Source organism: Diachasma alloeum, unplaced genomic scaffold (assembly GCF_001412515.2).
Source record: "Diachasma alloeum isolate Michigan unplaced genomic scaffold, Dall2.0 Dall_scaffold_00688, whole genome shotgun sequence".
Lineage (NCBI taxonomy): Eukaryota > Metazoa > Arthropoda > Insecta > Hymenoptera > Braconidae > Diachasma > Diachasma alloeum.
In genome coordinates, this window is record NW_021680820.1 from 176923 (window position 1) to 198967 (window position 22045).

The 22045-nt window shown below is 36.4% G+C and overlaps 1 protein-coding gene across 1 annotated transcript in view; it reads right to left on the reverse strand.

Annotated features, from left to right (window-relative positions):
* LOC107044206 (BTB/POZ domain-containing protein 18) overlaps nt 1-22045 on the reverse strand; it is a gene marked incomplete at its 5' end in the record, with an annotated part of 185083 nt that overhangs the window by 144088 nt on the left and 18950 nt on the right.

Here is a 22045-nt window from a genome sequence, read left to right on the forward strand (position 1 = left end):
CCCAAAATCCATAAAGAGTCTGTTCCTCTCCGTCCCATTGTCAGTAACATTGGAGCGCCAACTTACCAGCTGGCCAAGTTTCTCACGAAACCACTCCAAAAGTTGACTGGCCTGAACGGTTCATACATTCAGAACTCACTAGATTTCGTCAACAAACTTAGAAATCTTCGGACTTCTCCAGATGATATCTTAGTTAGTTTCGATGTAGAATCACTCTTCACTAACGTCCCAATCTCAAAAACCTTGGAAATCATCAAGAATTCCAATAACATTTATTCCCAATTCCTTCCCTTAATTGAGCACTGCCTGACTTCTACATACTTTCAGTTCGAAGGAGAATTCTATGAGCAAAAATCAGGAGCAGCAATGGGTTCTCCCATCTCCCCGATTATTGCAAATATATTCATGGAACACTTTGAGAACGAAGTATTGAAGTCAGCACCTCAGAAACCTTCTGTGTGGTTCAGATATGTGGACGATACCTTTGTCATCTGGCCACATGGGAAGACTGGTCTAACTCAATTCCTGGAGTTCTTGAACAATCAGCACACGAGCATCAAGTTCACCATGGAAATTGAGCAGGACAGATGTCTTCCTTTTCTGGATGTTCTGGTTCGGCGCAACGAGGATGGCACTCTGGGCCACCAAGTATATCGCAAGCCAACACACACAGGCAGGTATCTCAATGCTACCTCCCATCACCACCCCTCCCAGAAACACTCCGTTATCAGCTCTCTCATGTATAGAGCACTTACAATTTCTCAACCCTCAAACGTTGACAGTGAAGTTGAACATCTTGAGACAGCTCTGACCACGAATGGGTATAACATCCAACAAATTCGAAAGGTCAAGCAAAAGCTACAGAGCAAGCTCTCATCTCTCCAAGAGGAGACTGTTCCTGAGGAAAACCAGGAAAGACCTAAAATGGCCCTCCTCCCCTATCTGAGAGGCACAACAGAACGCATCAGCAGAGTACTCGGTAAACATAACATCCGAACGATCTTCCAACCCCCAAAGAAGATCGGACAGATGCTGCCGAGCGCGAAGGATCCAAGACCAGCCTTGAGTACACCAGGAGTGTACGAGATCCCTTGCTCATGCGGGAAAGTGTACATTGGAGAAACCGGGAGGAAGATCAGTACACGGATCAAAGAACACCAGCGGTGCTCTAAATACGGTCACTTAGAACAGTCTGCCCTGGCTGAACATTGGATGGATACTGGACATACTATCTACTACGACCAAGCCAAAATGCTGGCCAAGTCTCAAGGGTATTTCGAAAGGAAATACCGAGAGGGTTTGGAGATCCATAAAAACCCTAACAACCTCAACAGGGACAGAGGATATCAAGTGAACCCCATTTGGAAAACCGTCCTCCCGGTTTTTTAATTGACCAGCTGATCAATTAAAAACATATGATTGGCTGACCCCCCCCCACCACCACAAGGGAAGGTATATAAGGACTGCCCCCACACATCGGAGCTCAGAATCGGAGCTCATAGCCCTGAAGATGCAGACTGCAATGTTTGCGAAACGTCGGCGCAATGCTGAAACTCAACGCGGCATCCATCCGGAAGCCAACCACGTCATTAATAATGGCCGCGAAAGCCTCAAAACCTTGATATTTTCTTGTTATTTCTTAATGATCGTTATCAAGTTAATTCGCTAATCTCTCACGACTGCTACTCATGTGTGATGTCCAGAATTTTTATAGGAAAATTAAATGGAAAATAATATATATATAGACATAATGCAAATTAATAAGTCAAATAATTGACGAAGCATTTCATTACTTAAACTCACTAAATCCAAAAACAACGGAATTGAGAGCATCAGTGATGAAATATCTCACTCAACATGCCCCCGTTTCTCAATATCAAAATTCGCAGATGGAGGAATGGTTGAGAAACAATAAAACAAAAACCCCAAAAACCAAATGAACTACTTTCCTGGAGACAATTTAAAAGTGGGAAAAATCATACGACATTATCGAGCAATTAAAAATTGACTCGTTGGAGCCCTCACGAGTCAAGTAGCTCGTAAAAACCAATAAAAACTCCAGAAAAATCAAAATTAATCAGTCTTGAAGCAGCGACGGAGCAGGAATAATTCTGGTCGAAATAGTTCACTTAATCGGTGTATTTTTCAATCCTTCAATACAATACAATAATTCGCAGTGTCGAAATTACGCTGAATAGTTGCCGAATTAATAGTAGGCTACGAACAATTGGAATTATCCGAGAATCAAGTTTCCTTAACCGAGAGGGGTGACTTTTCATGCATTTAAAGAATTAGACTATTGCGAAGCGTTGTAGAGAGTCTCACCCAAAATTATTAACTTCAATTGTCCTGTCAAAAATTTCGAACTCAAAATAAACTATACGAGTGGAAGAAAGTGTTTTTGCGAGAGTATAGATGATAGACTCTAGCGAATCTAGTTGTTGGTGAGGAAATTGGGAATTCAACCAACGATCCATATAGAAAAATCGATACATAAATGAAACCGAGCTGTAATCAAATTTTGTGAAACAATTAGAATCAGATCCTTCAGATCATTCCAGGGGTGGGAATTTCGAATTAACTACATATAAACTTTTGTAAAATGCAGACTTATGCTTTTGTAAATTGCGCAGTTCTCAAAATAATAATGAAAATCGAATTTAATTGCCAATACAACTCTAGATTTCTTGTTTCGTGAATATCCCTAAATAAAATACTATCTCTTAACAAAATTCTCTTATTTCGAATATTTCCCGTCAAAATCGAGCTGCAATTGAATATTTTAATCAAAAAGTAAGAGTATGAACCTAACTTCGTACAGTAAATTCAAATTTTAATCGTTTTAGCTATCTTTTTAATAAAACAATTGAAAAGATAGTCCTCCGACGCTGATAATTTCTCCAGACATTGCACATGGAACGGAATGAGTCGTTGAGTCTTAAATTTAGACAAGCCCCTGCTACCTATTTAGTGAAAGAGAAATAATGTTCTTTATTAACTGGAAGAATTTGGAATAGTATGAGAATTTTGATATGCAAGATTACAACTCCTATGCGCAGTTCCGTGATATTTTCCTGTTAAATGACAGCGATCACGAACTTTATCACTTTCATTCAAAGGATTTTTACACATGTAACATGTCACTGCTAGTCCGAAATCCTCAATTTGCTGAGTTGATAAGTTTTCCTTTTTCAATTTGGTTTTCAAGTATTTATCTACTCTGTATGATAGCAGCTTCATCTCTGTTGAAAACCACTCAACGCAATGTGGACCTCGATGGGTTTTAACTGGTGATAATGAATCATCAAAAGCACATTTCACGTAGGATACTATGAGGGATATCATGATCATTCTCTTTTGACTCTATTAAACATTCTAAATACCGACGTCGGTGGCCGAAGCGGCTAGGTGCGAGCCTAGTGTGCGAAAGGTTGTGAGTTCGATTCCCCGTGGAACCGAGTTTTTCAACCGGAGGCTCCGGCGAGCGGGAGGTCGGTAATATAGTGACCGCCTGTACCGGCATGGGTTTCCTGTGGTTTGCCATGCTACTCCTATGTTCTATAGGAGTGCGAATGCGGTGCATTGTAGAATCCACAGCCGCATGCATAGGGTTGGATAGGGCCGATTAGCCAATCAAAGAGGGCAGAAAGGGCCGGAATATATTTAAAAAAAAAAACATTCTAAATCTGTGTAAACGGCAAATGGGACGGTTTCTGGATGTTTGAAATTCTTAAAGTTCAAAATTTTATTTTCCTCTTCAGGCAAGACCATTCGTCATTATTCAAATTTTCCTATGATAGCTCTATGGGGATGAGTTAGCTTTTCTTCTTCTGTTATTATTACTGCATATTTTTCATTAATTTCTCTGCAAGTTAGCTTTGTGATGGTTTCTTCAAATGTAACGTTTCAAATTAATTCAAGTAGGTATTAATAAAATCTTTCTATTACCATTTAATCGAAGTGACATGGGGACTCAATCCTAAAATGATGCTCTGGCTCTACCAAATAGTTCTACTTCCGAGACTGTTATACGCTGCGGTCGTCTGGTGGCCGAGAGTGAGTAAGACGGAAACAAGGAACCTGTTCAAAAGCCTACAGGGAACCTTCCTGAGGGCTGCAACAGGAGCCATGAGATCAACACCTACTGAGGCGCTAGAAATAGCACTCAGTATCCCACCCCTCGACCTTCGGGTTGTGAGTTGTGCTACCACAACGGCATATAGACTAAGGTGCCAACTAGAATGGAAGATGACGGGCCAAGGCCATACAAGGCTTAGCCTAATCAATGATCGACCCTTCATAGGTAAGACGGATAGGATTCCTAGGAAGTATCAGATCAGGAAAACTTTCAGAACGAGTATACCACCCAGACAGGAGTGGCTAGACTCGAAACGTAAACCAGGACCAAGAGAGGACTACTGGTTTACGGACGGCTCTGGCTTCAATGAAAGTTTTGGGGCAGGCATCTACCGTCTGAAAGATGGCTTCGGAGAGAGTTTTCCGCTGGGCCATCATTCAACCGTCTTTCAAGCAGAGATGCTGGGCATACTTAAGTGTGCAGAGTATCTGAACCCGAGAGATACAAAAAAGATGAAAATATTCATCTGCAGTAACAGCCAGGCGGCGATACACGCCCTGGAAAAACCCACTACAGAGTCACAGGTGGTGTGGGAATGCATGCAGGCATTGGACACACTGGGTAAAAACAACCGGGTCACCGTAACCTGGGTGCCAGGTCACCATGGGATTCTGGGTAATGAAGAGGCAGATAAGCTGGCCAAGGAGGGTACAGAAAGTGTGCCCTCACACGGCCTGCTTGGCATGCCCTTCGCAGTGGGAAAAACTCTTATTAAAGATCATTTCCAGCGGGATCATGTCAGGCGTTGGGAGAAAGTTGCGACCTGCAGACAAGCGAAACTGCTTATGAGAGGGCAACTAAGAGTTAGGACCAGAAAGCTTCTGGAGTTGCACAGAGGGGATCTGAGGGTAGCAGTAGGGCTCCTTACGGGTCATACAGCTCTCAGAGCTCATCTGTTCAAGATGAAACTTGCAGAACAAGAAGACTGCAGACTGTGCGGAGGCGATAAGGAGGGCGTCATCCACATTTTATGTGAATGCCCCCTATTAGCACTCCGTCGCTATATAATCTGGGGCCAGGCTTTCCTGGAACCAGAAGACTTACAACAAGAGCCTGTCACCAGCCTTATTAGCCTAGTGAGAAACACAGGGCTGGGGCTGTGTGACTGACCGAAACTAAGGCGGAAGTTACAAAAGATCGTATGATTTAGGTGACTCTGGGCGCTTTAAGTGACCAGCCGCACNCCTAGTGAGAAACACAGGGCTGGGGCTGTGTGACTGACCGAAAGTAAGGCGAAAGTTACAAAAGATCGTATAATTTAGGTGACTCCGGGCGCTTTAAGTGACCAGCCGCACATTTTCTATTCTATTCTATTGTAATCGAAGTGTCGAGTGAGAGAGAGAACCGTAAAAAAGACAATCAGTTATAGAGAAGAAAGGAATAACAAGAATAATGATGATAACATTCCATTAAGTTGAAAATCTAAAAAATGAGTTGAAAATGAATCTGATTTAATAGAATGATAAACAATCAATTATACATGATAGGAGGAAATAATTTGCAAAATAACCATTCGGAAGCGTATTGCTAAGGGCAATTTGCCGCTTGGTTCAAAAATATTATTAATTTTTTCGAAATAATCACAATATTGTTTTCGTCTTCTTCGNAAAAAATGAGTTGAAAATGAATCTGATTTAATAGAATGATAAACAATCAATTATACATGATAGGAGGAAATAATTTGCAAAATAACCATTCGGAAGCGTATTGCTAAGGGCAATTTGCCGCTTGGTTCAAAAATATTATTAATTTTTTCGAAATAATCACAATATTGTTTTCGTCTTCTTCGCATATTTGACAGATATTATCATAAGAAATATTTTGACACCAAAAAACCTCTATACGTCTTACAATCGATGTTTTTAAAAAGTTTTTGAAATATTTTTTCATATTTTGAAATGTTTGCAAATGTTTAAAAATGTTTTTCAAATGTTTTCTAACGTTTAGAAATGTTTTGAAAATGTTTTTCAGCTGCATGCAAATGGTTTTTCATATTCATCAAAGTTTTCAAATGTCTTTCGNATTTTTTCATATTTTGAAATGTTTGAAAATGTTTAAAAATGTTTTTCAAATGTTTTCCAACGTTTAGAAATGTTTTGAAAATGTTTTTCAGCTGCATGCAAATGGTTTTTCATATTCATCAATGTTTTCAAATGTCTTTCGAATGTTTTGATTTAAAATGTTTCTCAAATGTATGCAAATGGTTTTTAATGTTCTTAAATATTGGTTCCGAATGGAAACATTGTAATCATTCAATTTTAAGTTGTCGATTTTTCTTGATATATTGAACCATTATGATTCAAAAAGTCCAAAAGTGCAATTTTTAAACCATATCCGTACCTATGTTCGTATGTGTGTACGTATGTAAACAAATTTTGCTTCGATTCTTCGCTAATGGATCGATTGCATTGAATCTTTTTTTCCCTCCCATGTAGATATTGTTGAGACCTATCAATCGCCATTAATTAAAATGCAATTCATTTATTACTTTTAAAAATTTTTGAATTTTTTCAAATATTTTTTTTTCACGATAGCTAAAAAAAAATGCATTCAATTAATTGAATGATTGCTTAAAAAATTTGTTTCGATACGCTTTTGACCGAGTTCGAAGAAGAAGGCAATATCAATAATCGTTATATATTTGCAAGCTTGAAAATATTCTGTATTATGCTTCATTTGAAAATATGCTTCATTTGAATTCAATTATAGCTTAAAATACTTGTTTTAATGCAATCAATTCGACGTTAAAAGATGATTATGATAGCTTTATTAGTTCATTTGATAGTTTATGATGATTGTTGAACATTTCCAATTTTCCATGTTTTTAATTATTTTTTCCCATGAATTTTTCTGAAAATTAACTTTTTAAGGTTGTCTCTCTACTTCAGCCCTTCGATAAAATGTTAACAGCAACATTTAGTTTATACATATTTGAATGAATTTGAAACATTACATTTAAAGAAACCATCAAAAAGCTAACTTTCAGAAGAATTCATGGAAAAAAATAATTGAAAACATGGAAAGTTCTTCTGACGTTTGAGAACGAAAGAAAACATGAACGTTCTTCTGAAAGTTAGCTTCCTGATGGTTTCTTTAAATGTAATGTTTCAAATTGATTCAAATATGTATAAACTAAATGTTGCTGTTAACATTTTATCGAAGAGCTGAAGTAGAGAGACAACCTTAAAAAGTTAATTTTCAGAAAAATTCATGGGAAAAAATAATTAAAAACATGGAAAATTGGAAATGTTCAACAATCATCATAAACTATCAAATGAACTAATAAAGCTATCATAATCATCTTTTAACGTCGAATTGATTGCATTAAAACAAGTATTTTAAGCTATAATTGAATTCAAATGAAGCATATTTTCAAATGAAGCATAATACAGAATATTTTCAAGCTTGCAAATATATAACGATTATTGATATTGCCTTCTTCTTCAAACTCGGTCAAAAGCGTATCGAAACAAATTTTTTAAGCGATCATTCAATTAATTGAAAACATTTTTTTTCAGTTATCGTGAAAAAAAAAATATTTGAAAAAATTCAAAAATTTTAAAAAGTAATAAATTAATTGAATTTTAATTAATAGCGATTGATAGGTCTCAACAATATCTACATGGGAGGGAAAAAAAGATTCAATGCAATCGATCCATTAGCGAAGAATCGAAGCAAAATTTGTTTACATACACACATACGGACATACGTACGGATATGGTTTAAAAATTGCACTTTTGGACTTTTTGAATCATAATGGTTCAATATATCAAGAAAAATCGACAACTTAAATTGGAATGATTACAATGTTTCCATTCGGAACCAATATTTAAGAACATTAAAAACCATTTGCATGAATTTGAGAAACATTTTAAATCAAAACATTCGAAAGACATTTGAAAACATTGATGAATATGAAAAACCATTTGCATGCAGCTGAAAAACATTTTCAAAACATTTCTAAACGTTGGAAAACATTTGAAAAACATTTTTAAACATTTTCAAACATTTCAAAATATGAAAAAATATTTCAAAAACTTTTTAAAAACATCGATTGTAAGACGTATAGAGGTTTTTTGGTGTCAAAATATTTCTTATGATAATATCTGTCGAATATGCGAAGAAGACGAAAACAATATTGTGATTATTCCGAAAAAATTAATAATATTTTTAAACCAAGCGGCAAATTGCCCTTAGCAATACGCTTCCGAATGGTTATTTTGCAAATTATTTCCTTCTATCATGTATAATTGATTGTTTATCATTCTATTAAATCAGATTCATTTTCAACTCATTTTTTAGATTTTCAACTTAATGGAATGTTATCATCATTATTCTTGTTATTCCTTTCTTCTCTATAACTGATTGTCTTTTTTACGGTTCTCTCTCTCCCTCGACACTTCGATTAAATGGTAATAGAAAGATTTTATTAATACCTACTTGAATGAATTTGAAACGTTACATTTGAAGAAACCATCACAAAGCTAACTTGCAGAGAAATTAATGAACAATATGCAGTAATAATAACAGAAGAAGAAAAGCTAACTCATCCCCATAGAGCTATCACAGGAAAATTTGAATAAAGTACGAATGGTCTTGCCTGAAGAGGAAAATAAAATTTTGAACTTTAAGAATTTCAAACATCCAGAAACCGTCCCATTTGCTGTTTACGCAGATTAAGAATGTTTAATAGAGTCAAAAGAGAATGATCATGATATCCCTCATAGTATCCAATGTGAAATGTGCTTTTGATGATTCATTATCACAAGTCAAAACCCATCGAGGTCCACATTGCATTGAGTGGTTTTCAACAGAGATGAAGCTGCTATCATACAGAGTAGATAAATACTCAAAGACCAAATTGAAAAAGGAAAACTTATCAACTCAGCAAATTGAGGATTTCGAACTAGCAGTGACATGTTACATGTGTAAAAATCCTTTGAATGAAAGTGATAAANTATTTTCAGAAATTACAGAATATTTTCAAACTTGCAAATATATAACGATTATTGATATTGCCTTCATCTTCAAACTCGGTCAAAAGCGTATCGAAACAAATTTTTTAAGCGATCATTCAATTAATTGAAAACATTTTTTTTCAGTTATCGTGAAAAAAAAAATATTTGAAAAAATTCAAAAATTNCAAAGACCAAATTGAAAAAGGAAAACTTATCAACTCAGCAAATTGAGGATTTCGAACTAGCAGTGACATGTTACATGTGTAAAAATCCTTTGAATGAAAGTGATAAAGTTCGTGATCGCTGTCATTTAACAGGAAAATATCACGGGGCTGCNGATCATTCAATTAATTGAAAACATTTTTTTTCAGTTATCGTGAAAAAAAAAATATTTGAAAAAATTCAAAAATTTTAAAAAGTAATAAATTAATTGAATTTTAATTAATAGCGATTGATAGGTCTCAACAATATCTACATGGGAGGGAAAAAAAGATTCAATGCAATCGATCCATTAGCGAAGAATCGAAGCAAAATTTGTTTACATACACACATACGGACATACGTNCGCAGAAATTATCAGCATCGGAGGACTGTCTTTTCAATTGTCTTATTAAAAAGATGGCTAAAATGATTATAGTACATTAGAGTACAAGGGCACAAATTTCGTTTTCAACGAATCTGTAGTTTACAGGCCGAGCCGAAGGCGAGGTCTGTCCACACATTCGTTGAAAACGAAATTCATTACCGAGTGCTCTATAATATTTCATGTCAAGTCGTGCAGAAGTCGAGTTTTGAGCAGGCTTTGATAAACTCGACTTATTGCACGGCGCGACATAAAAATTTGAATTTACGGTACGAAGTTAGGTTCATACTCTTACCTTTTGATTAAAATATTGAATTGCAGCTCGATTTTGACGGGAAATATTCGAAATAAGGGAATTTTGTTTAGAGATAGGATTTTAGTTAGGAATATTCACGAAACAAGAAATCTAGAGTTGTATTGGCAATTAAATTCGATTTCCATTATTATTTTGAGAACTACGCAATTTACAAAACCATAAGTCTGCATTTTACAAAAGTTTATATGTAGTTAATTCGAAATTCCCACCCCTGGAATGATCTGAAGGATCTGATTCTAATTGTTTCACAAAATTTGATTACAGCTCGGTTTCATTTATGTATCAATTTTTTTATATGGATCGTTGGTTGAATTCCCAATTTCCTCACCAACAACTAGATTCGCTAGAGTCTATCATCTATACTCTCGCAAAAACACTTTCTTCCACTCGTATAGTTTATTTTGAGTTCGAAATTTTTGACAGGACAATTGAAGTTAATAATTTTGGGTGAGACTCTCCACAACGCTTCGCAATAGTCTAATTCTTTAAATGCAAGAAAAGTCACCCCTCTCGGTTAAGGAAATTTGATTCCTGGATAATTCCAATTGTTCGTAGCCTACTATTAATTCGGCAACTATTCAGCGTAATTTTGACACTGCGAATTATTGTATTGTATTGAAGGATCGAAAAATACGCTGATTAAGTGAACTATTTCGACCAGAATTATTCCTGCTCCGTCGCTGCTTCAAGACTGATTAATTTTCATTTTTCTGGAGTTTTTATTGGTTTTTACGAGGTACTTGACTCGTGGGGGCTCCAACGAGTCAATTTTCAATTGGTAGAAAATGTCGTATGATTTTTCCCACTTTTAAATCGTCTCCAGGAAAGTAGTTCACTCGGTTTTTGGGGTTTTTGTTTTATTGTTTCTCAACCATTCCTCCATCTGCGAATTTTGATATTGAGAAACGGGGGCATGTTGAGTGAGACATTTCATCACTGATGCTCTCAATTTCATTGTTTTTGGATTTATTGAGTTTAAGTGATGAAATGTTTCATCAATTATTTGACTTATTATTTTGCATTATGTCTATATATATATTATTTTCCATTTAATTTTCTGTAAAAATTCTGGACATCACACATGGGTAGCAGTCGTGAGAGATTAGCGAATTAACTTGATAACGATCATAAAGAAATAACAAGAAAATATGAATGATTCTACTAAATTCAATCTGTTGAGTAGAAAGGGGGTATTTCCCTTTGACAATATGAGGACGTCCACATGAAAAAGGATTCTAGTTTTCAAGATATTCACGTTTTTGTCTCAGGAACTGCCATTTGCACCAATGTTAAATTTGTTTTCCATCTTCTCCAACGATATCATTTTTGACCCCATGAAGATCATTTTGAGCTGAAAATGTGCGAAATGTTATCAATATTATCAGAATATACATAACATTATATCGACAAAGTGGTCCCTTTTCATGCGGACGTCCACGTGTGGATGATTGGGGTAAATTGGATGAAACCGAACTGCCTGAAAAAGAAGGGTTTCACTCTCAATTGACTGATGAGCAGATGAGGTGATGACACAGGTGATGTGAGCAGATGAGGTGAAGATCATCAACATGCTCTTAATATTTGGAGTAAATTCAATGTCAAAACATTGAGGGAGTATTCAAATCTCTACCTACAAACTGATCTCTTCTCGTTAGTTGGGACTTTTCAAATTTTTCGTCGTAATTGCCTTTCCACTTATGAATTACACCGTTTGCATTATTATACAACACGTAGATTAGCCTTTGATGCTATGCGGAAATATTCAGAAGTGAATTTAGAGCTTTTTACGGATCCAGAAATGATATTATTCATTGAAAAAGGTATTAGAGGTGGAATATCACAATGTTCAAACAGATATACCCATGTTAATAATCCATTCATGGGTGAGAAATGTTGATGCCTCATCAGAATCATCATATTTGATGTATTATGATGTGAACAATTTATATGGGGCCGCTATGTGTATCAGTTTCCCGTGTGATTCATTTGAATGGGTTGCAACTGGTTCTGTAGACATTTTAATTGTTGCAGATGATTCTCCAGTCAGATATATCCTTGAAGTCGATTTAGAATATCGTCAAGAATTGCATGAACTATATAAATATTTTCTGCTCTGTCCCGAATATTTCATCCCTCCAGAGAGCAAACATACTAAATTAGCGACCACACTCTTCTCGAAAGAAAAGTATGTGATACATTACGTAAACTTGAAGCAATACACAGCTCTTGGTATAAAACTAAAGCATATTCATCGTATTTTGAAATTCAACAACAAAAGACAACAGTCAAAAAATGAATTCGAAAAGAACTTTGATAATTTGACGAATAATGCTGTATTCGGAAAAACTATGGAAAATGCTAGAAAACAGAAAGATATTAAGCTCTTCACACATTGGATTGGTCGATATGGAGCAAAAGCATTGATAGCAAAACCCAATTTCCATAGCTGTATGGTGTTTGATGATAATGAATGAATGGAACATCCGTATATTTCAAGAAACACATCCAATTGGATTTATGATCCTCGATTTATCAAAAATGATTATATATTACTTCTATCAGAACTACGTTAAGTGTAAATTCGGGGATTCAGCAAAACTCATATATAATGAAGTTCCGCGATTGTGGTGCCAATTAGATAGAAGGGAACCTGGAATTTAATCCAATGCAAGAGGAGACAAATAACGCGACAAAGTAAGTTCAAAATGACTGCATCAAAGAAGAAGATTCGAAGCAACTCATTGCCAATAGACATTGCGCACTACTCTCGAGTGGTCTACGCCGTGATAAATCGTGATGGCTCCACTGAAAATTATCAAGGAAGAGTCTATCTGGAGAGCATCCCACCCTCGAATTCCAGCCGTTCGCAACCAGTAACCCTCATCAAATAATAGAACGAGTGGACCATTGAAAATATTACAATTTCGAAGGAACGTAGAAATAAGGTGAATTTGATTCTAAAAAATCAAGACCGGTCGCGCGCATCGCGCGCTCCCTCTTTGGGATATGACCGGTAGGGGTTGGTGGAATTGGGTGTGACCCATTACGGATCGAACCAATAACTTCCCGACCATTTGTTTTTGTTGACGCTGGGGTGATGCCATAGTGAATGCGGCGCACGCTATACGCAACGCTAGTCATTGTCAGAAATATTCGGAAAACAGTTGCATCCATTGTGGCATTACCCTTAGAAAGAACGCATTTGCAATTTAATTTAACTCAAACTTCAATCAAGTTTGAGTTAAACCCACTTTTTATTTGACCCACTTCAAAATTCTCTCAACTCCGAAGCTGATCCACTTAAAAATTTGCAACTTCAAAGTTGACCCACTTCAAAATTTTGTAACTTCAAAGTTAACCCACTCTAAAATTTTCCAACTTTCCCTTTTTTTTAATTGCAAAATTCGAAAGTTTCATTTAAAAAACTCAACAACCACTGAGGCGATTTTGCTCAAAATCCAATGAGAGTCAAGTTATGTGGAGACGCATCGATTACACAAAATTAATTCCAATCCCATCGTTGCCTTAGGTAAAATGCGAATGAAGTAATTTTTCTAGGTGAATGCAATGAATTTTGAAAAGATTGTCATTCCTTCACATGTTTTATGCAAATAACTAAGAAAGTGCTGAAGCAATCGTCCTCATATACTCATCGGTTCGAAGTTTTTTTAACACTCATAGATTGAAAAAAAGATAATAATCACATCATTTCTCGGCATAAAATGTTTGAATTTTTGTCATTTTCACACATATTTCATGCGAATAACTAATAAACCACTGACACGGTCGCCTTCATACACTGATCACTCCTAAGCTACGTGAACACGCATCGATTGAAATAAAAAAAAATGAGAATGATAAGATTTCTTCGGATAGAATCATTGAATTTTCACGAAATCGTCATTTTCTACATGTTTTATGCGAATAACTAACCAACTGCTAAGACAATCTTCTTCATACACTGACCACCCCCGAGTTACATCAACACGCATCGATTGAAATAAAAAAAAATGAGAATGATAAGATTTCTTCGGATAGAATCATTGAATTTTCACGAAATCGTCATTTTCTACATGTTTTATGCGAATAACTAACCAACTGCTAAGACAATCTTCTTCATACACTGACCACCCCCGAGTTACATCAACACGCATCGATTGCAATAACAAAAATGCGAATGACATCATTTCTCCGGATGAAATCATTGAATTTCCAAGAAATCGTCATTTTTTCACATGTTTTATGCGAATAACTAACCAACTGCTAAGACAATCTTCTTCATACACTGACCACCCCCGAGTTACATCAACACGCATCGATTGCAATAACAAAAATGCGAATGACATCATTTCTCCGGATGAAATCATTGAATTTCCAAGAAATCGTCATTTTTTCACATGTTTTATGCGAATAACTAACCAACTGCTAAGACAATCTTCTTCATACACTGACCACCCCCGAGTTACATCAACACGCATCGATTGCAATAACAAAAATGCGAATGACATCATTTCTCCGGATGAAATCATTGAATTTCCAAGAAATCGTCATTTTTTCACATGTTTTATGCGAATAACTGACGAACCGCTGAGGCGATCGATCTCATAATCTAATCAGTTCTAAGTGACATCAAAACGCATCGATTGAAAAAAAAATTCGAATCGCTTCATTTGTTCAGAAGATATCGTTGGACAAAATTTTGGTCACATACGTATACACACACACACACACACACACATACAGACATGTCTCCAAAAACGTTTCAGGATGATTCGAGAGGCCGAGAAATGTGGAGAAATCATGGAAATTCCAAATTCGATTTTCTGGGTCATTACAATAACTTCCTCCCTTCGGGTCGGGAAGTTAATAATACTAAAAGGAAGCCTCGGAGAGAAACAGATTTTGAAGTTTGATGAAGAAATAGAATCACGTTAAAACCGAGAATGGATGATATTCCACCCTCCAGACAGATTTCTTCACGGGGACGATGTTGTATACGAAATTTCCGAATAAAATTTTCGTAGAGAAATTTTATTTCAACGTTATATTTAACTCGCTAACCATCATCCAGCGAATATCGCAAATCGAAAACGATGGAAAGAGCGAAATTTTTCTACTCGCACCTTCCAATCGAGCACACCGATTTGCACATGTGCCCGAGGAGAGTGATGATCCAAGCATCCTCGTCGAGCGCATCGCAAGATGGTGACGCCCGAAAAAAAGCCAGTCATGGTTGCATTGTCAACAAATAGAGATAATTCTTTTCTTGACTCCTGCATTATTCCTTCCCCGACCACAACGCCGAGCTCGCTACCCCTAATCTTGAGTCCCCTAACCGATCGGTAAATTGCGCGGCGCAAAATACATTGATTTTTACCGTAATAATTGCAAGAAAAATGCAAATCGAAAATTACACAAAAACTTCGTAGTCGGAAATTCGAACATATCATGTACCGAGTGCAGAAACGAAGTTAATTTGCTAATTTTTTTTTTTTTTGAGTTATCTAAGCTATCAAAATTCTATTCATATGAAGGAAAATTAAAATAAAGTCAGTGACAGTGAAATTAGAACTTGATTGGTCAACCAGATAGTAAGGGACCTTGTTAAAAGTACATTTGTTTGACAAAAGAAGTGTGGTCGCTCAGTACCTTGCCGTCGATCGAGATACGCGGCAGCGTATCGGCCAAGAAAAAGTTTTGACTCCGTACAAAACTGGCCGAAGGCTGCCGTGTATCTATACACGAAGCAACTACGCCCTCCACTACCTCCGACTCATATCCATTAAATAAAATACAAATGTGATAAGCTACATGAAAAATAATCTTAGTTACATATATAAATCGACCACAAGCTTCTCATTGATGTAACTATTTTTTTATTCTAATCAATATTTAAAAAATTACGCGCATAGCAACGGGTTCACATGCACATTCTCGTATTTCACATTATCTCCTATGATTTTTTTGTTACGGAGTTGGTAGCACTGCAATACAGCCACACACACCAAGGAGGGAGGCTCGGGAATTTACAAATTGAATTTGGTGCATGAACGATAAATTCCGCAGATATTTTTCAATTGAGTTCCGTGCATAAATAAATTCTGGAAGAAGCAAATTAAGTCGGAAAATCTGGAATAAGTAATTAAAAGTCGGTGGAAATGATGACTGTGAAGTACAATTATTTGTTTTGCGTCGATTGTTAATTGGAAAGATGATCTATCGTGTGAAAAATAAATGAGCCGAATTGAATTGGAAATAAAAAAATGTATAGGATATAAAAACGATTCCTTGCTTATTTTGAAAAAAATTATGAAATCTCCCTAAAAAAACAAAAACAAATGTTTTTGTAAAAAAAACAGTGCCAAGAAAAAGTTTGGGTTGTAGGCCAGTCAAATTACGGTTTGGTAATCAAGGATGATAGAAGAAGGATAAAAACCATGGGATATCATTCGGAAAAATGATGCGAAACACATACTAAGTTTTTGGGATTGTAGCAAAGCGGGAAATTGTTTTAAAAAATTCAAAACTGTAAAATTAAGCGTCCACGCGACTTTTTTGCTTTACGCCGACGAAACCGTGATAGATAGAAATTTGTTAAAAAACATTTTTCGATTTTTCAGGAGTACCCATTTTTCTATTTTCTTTCATTTTTCAACCAAAATTTGCCATAACATAACTTTTGATCCAGTTGTCTTATTGGAATAAGAATAAAAGGTGATTTTTTCTCATTCTCTCCTCTCCATTTTTACTATATTGACCTTTTCACTCAACTTTCAAATTTAACTTATTATTTGTTGATAAACTAAAAAAATTGCTGTTTTTTCAATAGATAATCTGACTGGAAAAATATTTGATCAAGCTCGGTAGCTTTATCCCAAACTTGAGTCATTGGGATCAATCTTTAATTTTTTCATATTTTTCTTGGCATTTGTTAACGTAGATTTTTAATAATAAAAGGAAAAATTTTCGATTTTTGTCATTTTTTCAATGTCTAAAAATTCTTTGATTTTTTTTTAAATTTGTTGATATCTTGGTATTTTTTCATATTTTCAATACTTAGTGAGCTATGAATTATTTTAAATTTAGGGAAATGTTGTCATCGGGCGCGCCCCACTCCACGGGTTTGATCTCCACACTCTCCACATTCTCCGCGTAGCGGAACTTTTGCAAACGTTTCCTTTGCTAATGTCCTCCAAAAATATGAAAAAATTACAAAAAAAAATTTTGTTAACAATCAATAGTGCACAAATTCAATGGGAACTTCTGTTTTGCACCTCTGTACTTATAGTGCTAATTTGATGAGAAACTATATTGTTAGATCGTGACATCTGCGAAGGTTTGAGGCCGCGTTCACATGCTGGCGACAAGCGGCGGCAGCACCTTACGGGTGCCGGTGTCGCTGGCAGGGTTGGGCATCTCGGAATGGAGGCAGTTTTTTACGTGACGACGTAAAAAACCGGTAATTTACCTACAGGGCGTAATAAATGTAAAAAACTCATTATTACATATAACCTTACAATTAACAAAGAGATGGTCAAATTTCAAACGTCACGAGGGTCACAAGTGTTTCAAGGGACTGATCAAATTTTACGAGAGTCGAACGACACAAAGGTCAAATTTCACGAGAGTCACATGGGTCACAAGGAGATGGTCAAATTTCGCGAGATTCAAATGTCACGAGGATCACAAGGGGATGCTCAAATTTCACGACTGTCAAATGTCACGAGGGTCACAAAAGGGGATGATCAAACTTCACGACAGTATCGTATTCCTTGTGACCCTTGTGACTCTCGCAATGTTTGACCCTCTTGCGATTTGCTCATTCCGTTGTATAACGTTGGAACATAACTATTGTGACATTCAACCCTTATGAAATTCAAATATTCCCTTGTGACTCGTGACGTTTGACCTTCTTGAAAATTTAACAATTCCTTTGTGACCTTCGTGAAAGTTTCAACATTCCCTTGCGAGTCTCATGATGTTTGACACTCGTAAAATTTGATCGTCCTTTGTGAGCCTCGTGACGTTTGACTCTCGTGAAACTTGACCATCCCCTTATGACCCTTGTGACGTTTGACCCTCGTGAAATTTGAAAATCCCCTGTGATCCACGTGACTTTTGACTCTCGTGAAATTCGCGATCGCGACGTAGATGTGGGAGCCACCAAGTGGTCTCTAAACTAACTACTCTTGGGGGGCAACCAATGAGATCCCTCGGAGGGAACCAATGATGGAGCTCAACAAATGAGATCGAAGAGAATCCAGTGATCTCATTGGTCGCCCGCCAAGAGTAGTTAGTGGAGAGACCACTTGATGGCTCCCACATCTACGTTGCGATCGCGAATTTGACCATCGCTTGTGACCCTCCTTACGTTTGACTCTCGTAAAATTCGACCATCCTCTTGTGACCCTCGTGACGTTTGACTACCGTAAAATTTGACCATTGTAACATTTAACCTTCGTGAAAAATGCGAACGAATTCGTGAAGTTATGCCTTAAAAACATCTAAGGTTGACCGAGTAAAATAGCCCAAGGGATAATATAGGTGAAAAATGACCATCGTGAAATTCAACTCTTGTAAAATTCAATCATTCCCTTGTGACTCTTGAAATGTTTGACCTTTGTAATATTTGACTCTTGTGACATTCGACCCTTGCCCCGTCGATCACGTGAAGTCCAACCATTGACATCTAACATGGTTAATAAGTGCTAGACAGTCTAACACTTATGATTTATATTTCAAACTTTTTTTTTCATCAGCCAACACGTCTTCAGAAAAACGAGAAGTTTACATGTAAAAAACTAGGTAATTTACCGGAGGTAATTTACTTCCCAACCCTGGTCGCTGGTATGTGCCCGCGCCGACGGTTATGGGTAGGCGGAAAATGGTGGCAGCACCTAACAAGCACCCTCTCGCTCGACAAGGTGTACGCACGTCGACGGACGCTATGGCGTCAGTTAGTAAAAACCGACACTGAAGCGTGTATCGAGATCTAACAAAAATCACACTTTTATCGAGTCATCTTGACTTTAAACTAAACGAGCCCAACGGGTTCAACAACTTAAACCAACTAACGACAAACTAGTGCACTAGTGAAACGAAATTCAATAGCAAGTGGCTATGAATTAACGATCAAACGAAGGATCAATCAACGGTACGAAATCACATGATTTCGTGTCTCCACGTGGCACAGAAGCCACGCTTCCAACGACGCAATCAACGATTGCGTCAACTAACCCCCAAATTAGCTTGCGTTATTAAGTTTTTTAGCGTAGGTTAAATCTTTGTATGTGTGGACACGTGCTAACCGTTGTCATAAACAATTAAATAACGAACAAATACATTGTGTTATATGGATGTGTGAATCATCGTGTGTCACCGCCATTCGCAGTGAACCCTCCAAACTTAGTGTATTGATAATAAATCCGGGTTTTTTATGCCGAAAGGATTTTTCCCATAAAACTGTGTTCTTTTTTTTTCTCTATAATTTAATGCAGCTATCATACCACCTAGGGTATGATAGCCTTCAACGTCATTTCATATATTGATGAAAATTTTTATCTTTTAATTTGAATTTAAACAAGAGTCAAAATTTGTAGATCTATGTAGTTGAATGTTTAGGTATATATCGTGGATGGAACATATTTGTATGAGGTACTTATAAATGATACTGAATATATGCAATGCGATGTCGAACTGGTCACTTATAGCTATCAGCTATTAGTGGAAACGAATAAATTGAATTAAAAAACAAGCTATGCCTTTTATCATCTTCATTCTCCCAACCCTGAGTTGCTCAATACGCACAGGAGTTTAAATTGCAAGTTCCCATTGAGTTTGTGCACTATTGCTTGTTAACAAAAATTTTTTTAGTAATTTTTTCATATTTTTGAAGGAAATTAGCAAAGGAAACGTTTGCAGAAGTTCCGCTACGCGGAGAATGTGGAGAGTGGAGAAGTCAAGCGCGTGGAGTGAGGCGCGCCCAACGACAACATTTCCCTAATTCTAAAATAATTCATAGCTCACTAAGTATTGAAAATATGAAAAAATACCAAGATATCAAAAAATTAAAAAAAAATCATAAAATTTTTAGACATTGACAAAATGACAAAAATCGAAAATTTTTCCTTTTGTTATTAAAAATCTACGTTAACAAATCCCGAGAAAAATATGAAAAAATTCAAGATTGATCCCAATGATTCAAGTTTGGGATAAAGCTACCAAGCTTGATCAAAAATTTTTCCAGTCAGATTATATATTGAAAAAACAGCATTGTTTTTAGTTTATCATCAAATAATAAGTTAAATATGAAAGTTGAATGAAAATATCAAAAAAGTGAAAATGGAGAGGAGAGAACGAGAAAAAATCACCTTTGGTTCTTATTCCAATAAGATAACTGGATAAAAAAGATAACTGGAAAAAAGAGAAAAATGGGGACTTCTGAAAAATCGAAAAATGTTTTTTTAAAAATTTCCTCTCCTGGAGACATTCTGTGAAGGGTCAAGATGCATCCTGATTTTTTTCAGATTTTTTAATCAACTTTTTCATAAATTATTTGCATTTTGCAACTAAAATGGACTTTTCGGCGTTGGCGGCGAATCAGCTTTTTCGTAGTTCAACTTCGAGCGCGCTTGGCGGCTTGACGGTTGAAATTACGAAAATGCCGCCACTGACTTTTTTGTAGGAAATTTCATGCTCTACAAATTGAGTCTTATGCTTTTTTATCCTATCTATCACGGTTTCTTCGGCATAAAGCAAAAAAGGTGGCGTAGACGCTTAATTTTGCAGTTTTTAATTTTTTTAAACAATTTCCCGGTTTGCTACAATCCCAAAAACTTAGTATGTATTTCATATCATTCTTCCGCATGATATCTCATGGTTTTTATCCTTCTTCTATCATCATTGATTTCGGCCGAAAATAGTACATTACGTAACTAGTGCGGAAAGCAGGCGGTTACTCACGAGGGAGGCGAAGCCCCCCACGAGAAAAGGGGGCCCAGGGGGCGAAGCCCCCGGTGGGGGGGATTGGGGTAGGCGAAGCCCCCCCACTGAAGAAAAAAGATCACATTTATTTAAAAAAGTAATCATAAAAAAGTGTGATTGAAAAATTTCATTTTCGTTACTGAATTCTCAATGACTTATCACTAATTTCTAGAAATCAATCACCAAATTTCAGTGAAGCTTCGGTGAATTCTGTGACGTGTCTCTGAAAAGCAAAAATAATTTTTCTCTGTGTTTCCTTGACATTATTTTGATCATTAGAATTCAATAAAGCCCTTAAGTTATAGTATTTGATCGAAGAAGGAGTTTTTGGCGATCCTGCTGCTGCTTTATTGGAGAATATTTCATTTCAATTTTCTTCAAATATCACATCACCAATCAACTCCTCCTCATCAGTAAATAAATCCTCCTCACTGCCTAACTCTTCATCACTATCAGGAATTATACGATTTGGGCTCATTTTATCTGCTTCGAAAATCACCTTTTCATTTTTCAGTCATTCCATGTATTCACTATTCGGAGGTTAGATTTNGCATGCGCGTCATGCGTTATTTCGAGTTTGGCTTGGGTACAGTCATCCCAAAAACAAATTCCAAGGCGCGTGGTAAATCTCCGAAACGTAAAGTCACTGAGTGGTAAAAATATCCGAATATTGTATAGTAAGTGTTGATTGTGCCAAGGCATTTGAATTGGATGAACACTATAGTGGATGAATGGTGAATTGCACAGGGGAGAGGGAAAATGGGTTTCCAAAGGAATAAGAATATGAAAATAACTGTTTGGTTTTTCAGATGAACTGACGAATAGACCGTTCCATAAAATCCCCGACAAGCAGATATCTTGGAGAGTGTAGACATGGAGCTGATTATTGTAAGAGTTTATCATTATTGGACTTTCGAAAAACATGTGAATTGATTTCCTTCTGTAAAGACAAAAAAAGATGCAATAAAATCCACGAATGAAAATACAGGAGCAATTAATTTATTACGCAATGACCTATTATCTGCTCAGCACATTTCAAGACCTTAAAATCAGCTGTCTCAATAATC